Below are 9881 nucleotides of genomic sequence, written 5' to 3' on the forward strand. Positions count from 1 at the left end.
GTAAGTCACTACTATTACCCCAACTGGAGCATTGACTTGTCTAGTGAATTCAGTAAGTGCTTCTTGTTGGGGCATTCTTAACTGACAAAATCCACTGAATGCATTGGAAGCCACAATCAAATGAGAATCTAGCTCTGATCACTTCAAATTGAGACACTGATGATTTTTTTGGTTCATAAGTGCTTCTCTTTGGGGTTGTCCTGGTTGTGAGTTCTTCAGCTCTTCTACAGACTACCAGCTTGCATAACATTCACATGACAAAGTACATCAATTTGACACCAGCATTACCCTAACACAAGCACAGACATGAGTTATGAAAGCAGTAAGTGCTATTTGTTGGGGCAGTGTTGCTGATTTCAGAGACCCCTGTTTGCTTCCACAAATTCATTTGGACAACCATTCTAGAACATTATGCTTTTGGAAGTAAAACATTTTGAGAATTTTCTGTAAGTCACTACTATTACCCTGACTAGAGCATTGACTCGTCTGTTGAAATTAGTAAGTGCTACTTGTTGGGGCAGTCTTAACTGACAAAATCCACTGAATGCATCGGAAGCCACAGTTGAATGAGAATCCAGCTCTGATCACTTCAAATGGAGACACTGATGATTATTTTGTTCACAAGTGCTTCTCTTTGGGGTTGTCCTGGTTGTAAGTTCTTCAGCTCTTCTACAGACTACCAGTATGCATAACATTCACATGACAAAGTACATCAATTTGACACCAGCATTACCCTAACACAAGCACAGACTTGAGTCATGAAAGCAGTAAGTGCTATTTGTTGGGGTAGTGTTGCTGATTTCAGAGACCCCTGTTTGCTTCCACAAATTCATTTGGACAACCATTCTAGAACATTATGCTTTTGGAAGTAAAACATTTTGAGAATTTTCTGTAAGTCACTACTATTACCCTGACTAGAGCATTGACATGTCTGTTGAACTTAGTAAGTGCTACTTGTTGGGGCAGTCTTAACTGACAAAATCCACTGAATGCATCGGAAGCCACAGTTGAATGAGAATCCAGCTCTGATCACCTCAAATGGAGACACTGATGATTATTTTGTTCACAAGTGCTTCTCTTTGGGGTTGTCCTGGTTGTAAGTTCTTCAGATCTTCTACAGACTACCAGTATAAATAACATTCACATGACAAAGTACATCAATTTGACACCAGCATTACCCTAACACAAGCACAGACTTGAGTCATGAAAGCAGTAAGTGCTATTTGTTGGGGTAGTGTTGCTGACCTCAGAAGTCCCTCTTTCCCCTCAAAGAATCTATCTACCATCCACTGAATGCATTGGAAGACACAATGGAATGAGAATCCAGCTCTGACCTCTGGAACTTTAGGTTTGTGTAATGAAGGTGAATTTCAAAACCTCAGTATGACACTCAACTTTACACACATCCCTTGGAAAGAACAGAGGAAAGTGCTATGCAGGTGGTGTGTTGTTTAGTGTTACCTATTTCCTACACGTAGCTCTTCTTTGGTTCATTGTTTTTATAGCTATGCAATGATACCCAATGTTGCATTTCTTTGAATTGTTTTGAGATACTGAATTGTTTTGAGCTGTAACTGCAGAATATCATGTGGCAGTTAGTTGAATAATGGAAATTCATTGGAGTCCAACTGTCCTCTCATCAACTGCTAATGGTGCTCATGAATTTGAGATGATCGTTGTCTGTTCATCAAGTACAAAATGTGTGATTAGTTGCCAACCATTATCAAGACCGTTGAAACTTCCTGAAAAAGAAGGTGGAGTGAGGTGGGAGTGGCTTCAGTCAAAAGGGAACATTTCTGAAAGAATATCCACTGCAACAGAGACACAACACGAAGATGCCACAAATAATCATCTGGACCATAGCAAAGGTACAATTCTAATTAAAACATTAAGAGACTGCCAGTTTACATAGTGCATTATTTTCTCACCAGCATTACCCTAATATACATAACATTCACATGACAAAGTACATCAATTTGACACCAGCATTACTCTAACACAAGCACAGACTTGAGTTATGAAAGCAGTAAGTGCTATTTGTTGGGGTAGTGTTGCTGACCTCAGAAGTCCCTCTTTCCCCTCAAAGAATTTATCAGGACAGCCATTCAAGAAAATGGTTGAAGGAAACATTTTGAGAATTTTCTGTAAGTCACTACTATTACCCCAACTGGAGCATTGACTTGTCTAGTGAATTCAGTAAGTGCTTCTTGTTGGGGCATTCTTAACTGACAAAATCCACTGAATGCATTGGAAGCCACAATCAAATGAGAATCTAGCTCTGATCACTTCAAATGGAGACACTGATGATTTTTTTGGTTCATAAGTGCTTCTCTTTGGGGTTGTCCTGGTTGTGAGTTCTTCAGCTCTTCTACAGACTACCAGCTTGCATAACATTCACATGACAAAGTACATCAATTTGACACCAGCATTACCCTAACACAAGCACAGACTTGAGTCATGAAAGCAGTAAGTGCTATTTGTTGGGGTAGTGTTGCTGATTTCAGAGACCCCTGTTTGCTTCCACAAATTCATTTGTGAATCCAGCTCTGATCACCTCAAATGGAGACACTGATGATTTTTTTTGGTTCATAAGTGCTTCTCTTTGGGGTTGTCCTGGTTGTAAGTTCTTCAGATCTTCTACAGACTACCAGTATAAATAACATTCACATGACAAAGTACATCAATTTGACACCAGCATTACCCTAACACAAGCACAGACTTGAGTCATGAAAGCAGTAAGTGCTATTTGTTGGGGTAGTGTTGCTGACCTCAGAAGTCCCTCTTTCCCCTCAAAGAATCTATCTACCATCCACTGAATGCATTGGAAGACACAATGGAATGAGAATCCAGCTCTGACCTCTGGAACTTTAGGTTTGTGTAATGAAGGTGAATTTCAAAACCTCAGTATGACACTCAACTTTACACACATCCCTTGGAAAGAACAGAGGAAAGTGCTATGCAGGTGGTGTGTTGTTTAGTGTTACCTATTTCCTACACGTAGCTCTTCTTTGGTTCATTGTTTTTATAGCTATGCAATGATACCCAATGTTGCATTTCTTTGAATTGTTTTGAGATACTGAATTGTTTTGAGCTGTAACTGCAGAATATCATGTGGCAGTTAGTTGAATAATGGAAATTCATTGGAGTCCAACTGTCCTCTCATCAACTGCTAATGGTGCTCATGAATTTGAGATGATCGTTGTCTGTTCATCAAGTACAAAATGTGTGATTAGTTGCCAACCATTATCAAGACCGTTGAAACTTCCTGAAAAAGAAGGTGGAGTGAGGTGGGAGTGGCTTCAGTCAAATTTAAGAAGGGAACATTTCTGAAAGAATATCCACTGCAACAGAGACACAACACGAAGATGCCACAAATAATCATCTGGACCATAGCAAAGGTACAATTCTAATTAAAACATTAAGAGACTGCCAGTTTACATAGTGCATTATTTTCTCACCAGCATTACCCTAATATACATAACATTCACATGACAAAGTACATCAATTTGACACCAGCATTACTCTAACACAAGCACAGACTTGAGTTATGAAAGCAGTAAGTGCTATTTGTTGGGGTAGTGTTGCTGATTTCAGAGACCCCTGTTTGCTTCCACAAATTCATTTGGTTAAGCATTCTAGAACATTATGCTTTTGGAAGTAAAACATTTTGAGAATTGTCTATAAGTTGCTACTATTACCCCAACTATAGCATTCACTTGTCTGTTGAACTCAGTAAGTGCTTCTTGTTGGGGCAGTCTTAACTGACAAAATCCACTGAATGCATCGGAAGCCACAGTTGAATGAGAATCCAGCTCTGATCACTTCAAATGGAGACACTGATGATTTTTTTGGTTCATAAGTGCTTCTCTTTGGGGTTGTCCTGGTTGTGAGTTCTTCAGCTCTTCTACAGACTACCAGCTTGCATAACATTCACATGACAAAGTACATCAATTTGACACCAGCATTACCCTAACACAAGCACAGACTTGAGTCATGAAAGCAGTAAGTGCTATTTGTTGGGGTAGTGTTGCTGATTTCAGAGACCCCTGTTTGCTTCCACAAATTCATTTGGACAACCATTCTAGAACATTATGCTTTTGGAAGTAAAACATTTTGAGAATTTTCTGTAAGTCACTACTATTACCCTGACTAGAGCATTGACATGTCTGTTGAACTTAGTAAGTGCTACTTGTTGGGGCAGTCTTAACAAACAAAATCCACTGAATGCATCGGAAGCCACAGTTGAATGAGAATCCAGCTCTGATCACCTCAAATGGAGACACTGATGATTATTTTGTTCACAAGTGCTTCTCTTTGGGGTTGTCCTGGTTGTAAGTTCTTCAGCTCTTCTACAGACTACCAGTATGCATAACATTCACATGACAAAGTACATCAATTTGACACCAGCATTACCCTAACACAAGCACAGACTTGAGTCATGAAAGCAGTAAGTGCTATTTGTTGGGGTAGTGTTGCTGATTTCAGAGACCCCTGTTTGCTTCCACAAATTCATTTGGATAAGCATTCTAGAACATTATGCTTTTGGAAGTAAAACATTTTGAGAATTTTCTGTAAGTCACTACTATTACCCTGACTAGAGCATTGACTTGTCTGTTGAAATTAGTAAGTGCTACTTGTTGGGGCAGTCTTAACTGACAAAATCCACTGAATGCATCGGAAGCCACAGTTGAATGAGAATCCAGCTCTGATCACCTCAAATGGAGACACTGATGATTATTTTGTTCATAAGTGCTTCTCTTTGGGGTTGTCCTGGTTGTGAGTTCTTCAGCTCTTCTACAGACTACCAGCTTGCATAACATTCACATGACAAAGTACATCAATTTGACACCAGCATTACCCTAACACAAGCACAGACTTGAGTCATGAAAGCAGTAAGTGCTATTTGTTGGGGTAGTGTTGCTGACCTCAGAAGTCCCTCTTTCCCCTCAAAGAATCTATCTACCATCCACTGAATGCATTGGAAGACACAATGGAATGAGAATCCAGCTCTGACCTCTGGAACTTTAGGTTTGTGTAATGAAGGTGAATTTCAAAACCTCAGTATGACACTCAACTTTACACACATCCCTTGGAAAGAACAGAGGAAAGTGCTATGCAGGTGGTGTGTTGTTTAGTGTTACCTATTTCCTACACGTAGCTCTTCTTTGGTTCATTGTTTTTCTAGCTATGCAATGATACCCAATGTTGCATTTCTTTGAATTGTTTTGAGATACTGAATTGTTTTGAGCTGTAACTGCAGAATATCATGTGGCAGTTAGTTGAATAATGGAAATTCATTGGAGTCCAACTGTCCTCTCATCAACTGCTAATGGTGCTCATGAATTTGAGATGATCGTTGTCTGTTCATCAAGTACAAAATGTGTGATTAGTTGCCAACCATTATCAAGACCGTTGAAACTTCCTGAAAAAGAAGGTGGAGTGAGGTGGGAGTGGCTTCAGTCAAATTTAAGAAGGGAACATTTCTGAAAGAATATCCACTGCAACTGAGACACAACACGAAGATGCCACAAATAGTCATCTGGACCATAGCAAAGGTACAATTCTAATTAAAACATTAAGAGACTGCCAGTTTACATAGTGCATTATTTTCTCACCAGCATTACCCTAATATACATAACATTCACATGACAAAGTACATCAATTTGACACCAGCATTACTCTAACACAAGCACAGACTTGAGTTATGAAAGCAGTAAGTGCTATTTGTTGGGGTAGTGTTGCTGACCTCAGAAGTCCCTCTTTCCCCTCAAAGAATTTATCAGGACAGCCATTCAAGAAAATGGTTGAAGAAAACATTTTGAGAATTTTCTGTTAGTCACTACTATTACCCCAACTGGAGCATTGACTTGTCTAGTGAATTCAGTAAGTGCTTCTTGTTGGGGCATTCTTAACTGACAAAATCCACTGAATGCATTGGAAGCCACAATCAAATGAGAATCCAGCTCTGATCACTTCAAATGGAGACACTGATGATTTTTTTGGTTCATAAGTGCTTCTCTTTGGGGTTGTCCTGGTTGTGAGTTCTTCAGCTCTTCTACAGACTACCAGCTTGCATAACATTCACATGACAAAGTACATCAATTTGACACCAGCATTACCCTAACACAAGCACAGACTTGAGTCATGAAAGCAGTAAGTGCTATTTGTTGGGGCAGTGTTGCTGATTTCTGAGACCCCTGTTTGCTTCCACAAATTCATTTGGACAACCATTCTAGAACATTATGCTTTTGGAAGTAAAACATTTTGAGAATTTTCTGTAAGTCACTACTATTACCCTGACTAGAGCATTGACATGTCTGTTGAACTCAGTAAGTGCTACTTGTTGGGGCAGTCTTAACTGACAAAATCCACTGAATGCATCGGAAGCCACAGTTGAATGAGAATCCAGCTCTGATCACCTCAAATGGAGACACTGATGATTATTTTGTTCACAAGTGCTTCTCAAAAGAGCCCCCTCAAAGAATCTATCTACCATCCACTGAATGCATTGGAAGACACAATGGAATGAGAATCCAGCTCTGACCTCTGGAACTTTAGGTTTGTGTAATGAAGGTGAATTTCAAAACCTCAGTATGACACTCAACTTTACACACATCCCTTGGAAAGAACAGAGGAAAGTGCTATGCAGGTGGTGTGTTGTTTAGTGTTACCTATTTCCTACATGTAGCTCTTCTTTGGTTCATTGTTTTTATAGCTATGCAATGATACCCAATGTTGCATTTCTTTGAATTGTTTTGAGATACTGAATTGTTTTGAGCTGTAACTGCAGAATATCATGTGGCAGTTAGTTGAATAATGGAAATTCATTGGAGTCCAACTGTCCTCTCATCAACTGCTAATGGTGCTCATGAATTTGAGATGATTGTTGTCTGTTCATCAAGTACAAAATGTGTGATTAGTTGCCAACCATTATCAAGACCGTTGAAACTTCCTGAAAAAGAAGGTGGAGTGAGGTGGGAGTGGCTTCAGTCAAATTTAAGAAGGGAACATTTCTGAAAGAATATCCACTGCAACAGAGACACAACACGAAGATGCCACAAATAATCATCTGGACCATAGCAAAGGTACAATTCTAATTAAAACATTAAGAGACTGCCAGTTTACATAGTGCATTATTTTCTCACCAGCATTACCCTAATATACATAACATTCACATGACAAAGTACATCAATTTGACACCAGCATTACCCTAACACAAGCACAGACTTGAGTTATGAAAGCAGTAAGTGCTATTTGTTGGGGTAGTGTTGCTGATTTCAGAGACCCCTGTTTGCTTCCACAAATTCATTTGGATAAGCATTCTAGAACATTATGCTTTTGGAAGTAAAACATTTTGAGAATTGTCTATAAGTTGCTACTATTACCCCAACTATAGCATTCACTTGTCTGTTGAACTCAGTAAGTGCTTCTTGTTGGGGCAGTCTTAACTGACAAAATCCACTGAATGCATCGGAAGCCACAGTTGAATGAGAATCCAGCTCTGATCACTTCAAATGGAGACACTGATGATTTTTTTGGTTCATAAGTGCTTCTCTTTGGGGTTGTCCTGGTTGTGAGTTCTTCAGCTCTTCTACAGACTACCAGCTTGCATAACATTCACATGACAAAGTACATCAATTTGACACCAGCATTACCCTAACACAAGCACAGACTTGAGTCATGAAAGCAGTAAGTGCTATTTGTTGGGGTAGTGTTGCTGATTTCAGAGACCCCTGTTTGTTTCCACAAATTCATTTGGACAACCATTCTAGAACATTATGCTTTTGGAAGTAAAACATTTTGAGAATTTTCTGTAAGTCACTACTATTACCCTGACTAGAGCATTGACATGTCTGTTGAAATTAGTAAGTGCTACTTGTTGGGGCAGTCTTAACTGACAAAATCCACTGAATGCATCGGAAGCCACAGTTGAATGAGAATCCAGCTCTGATCACCTCAAATGGAGACACTGATGATTATTTTGTTCACAAGTGCTTCTCTTTGGGGTTGTCCTGGTTGTAAGTTCTTCAGCTCTTCTACAGACTACCAGTATGCATAACATTCACATGACAAAGTACATCAATTTGACACCAGCATTACCCTAACACAAGCACAGACTTGAGTCATGAAAGCAGTAAGTGCTATTTGTTGGGGTAGTGTTGCTGATTTCAGAGACCCCTGTTTGCTTCCACAAATTCATTTGGATAAGCATTCTAGAACATTATGCTTTTGGAAGTAAAACATTTTGAGAATTTTCTGTAAGTCACTACTATTACCCTGACTAGAGCATTGACTTGTCTGTTGAAATTAGTAAGTGCTACTTGTTGGGGCAGTCTTAACTGACAAAATCCACTGAATGCATCGGAAGCCACAGTTGAATGAGAATCCAGCTCTGATCACTTCAAATGGAGACACTGATGATTTTTTTGGTTCATAAGTGCTTCTCTTTGGGGTTGTCCTGGTTGTGAGTTCTTCAGCTCTTCTACAGACTACCAGCTTGCATAACATTCACATGACAAAGTACATCAATTTGACACCAGCATTACCCTAACACAAGCACAGACTTGAGTCATGAAAGCAGTAAGTGCTATTTGTTGGGGTAGTGTTGCTGATTTCAGAGACCCCTGTTTGCTTCCACAAATTCATTTGTGAATCCAGCTCTGATCACCTCAAATGGAGACACTGATGATTTTTTTGGTTCATAAGTGCTTCTCTTTGGGGTTGTCCTGGTTGTAAGTTCTTCAGATCTTCTACAGACTACCAGTATAAATAACATTCACATGACAAAGTACATCAATTTGACACCAGTATTACCCTAACACAAGCACAGACTTGAGTCATGAAAGCAGTAAGTGCTATTTGTTGGGGTAGTGTTGCTGACCTCAGAAGTCCCTCTTTCCCCTCAAAGAATCTATCTACCATCCACTGAATGCATTGGAAGACACAATGGAATGAGAATCCAGCTCTGACCTCTGGAACTTTAGGTTTGTGTAATGAAGGTGAATTTCAAAACCTCAGTATGACACTCAACTTTACACACATCCCTTGGAAAGAACAGAGGAAAGTGCTATGCAGGTGGTGTGTTGTTTAGTGTTACCTATTTCCTACACGTAGCTCTTCTTTGGTTCATTGTTTTTATAGCTATGCAATGATACCCAATGTTGCATTTCTTTGAATTGTTTTGAGATACTGAATTGTTTTGAGCTGTAACTGCAGAATATCATGTGGCAGTTAGTTGATGTCACTACTATTACCCCAACTGGAGCATTGACTTGTCTAGTGAATTCAGTAAGTGCTTCTTGTTGGGGCATTCTTAACTGACAAAATCCACTGAATGCATCGGAAGCCACAGTTGAATGAGAATCCAGCTCTGATCACTTTAAATGGAGACACTGATGATTTTTTTGGTTCATAAGTGCTTCTCTTTGGGGTTGTCCTGGTTGTGAGTTCTTCAGCACTTCTACAGACTACCAGCTTGCATAACATTCACATGACAAAGTACATCAATTTGACACCAGCATTACCCTAACACAAGCACAGACATGAGTTATGAAAGCAGTAAGTGCTAGCTATTAGCATGAATTTTTGCAGACTTGAGTTTTGAATGCAGTAAGTGCTATTTGTTGGGGTATTGTTGATAATTTCAGAAGTCCCCATATTCCTTTCAAGGAATTCGTTAAGGTGATATTATGCTTTCCTGAATTTCCCTCTCTTTTAGTGTGTTATATTGCTTTTTTATTTTGGCATGTACACGGTCAACAGATTCTGAATGTTCAAAATTCTCACCAAAGATAGTAACTCACTCAGAGCAATGTTTCTCATTTGTATGAAACACTGCGTAGTCCATACTTTGACCTGTTGACATCGATATGTCTGGTCAC

The sequence above is a fragment of the Trachinotus anak genome, unplaced genomic scaffold, assembly GCF_046630095.1.
Source record: "Trachinotus anak isolate AG129_WGS33_773 ecotype Australia unplaced genomic scaffold, CSIRO_AGI_Tana_v1 ptg000007l, whole genome shotgun sequence".
Taxonomy (NCBI): domain Eukaryota; kingdom Metazoa; phylum Chordata; class Actinopteri; order Carangiformes; family Carangidae; genus Trachinotus; species Trachinotus anak.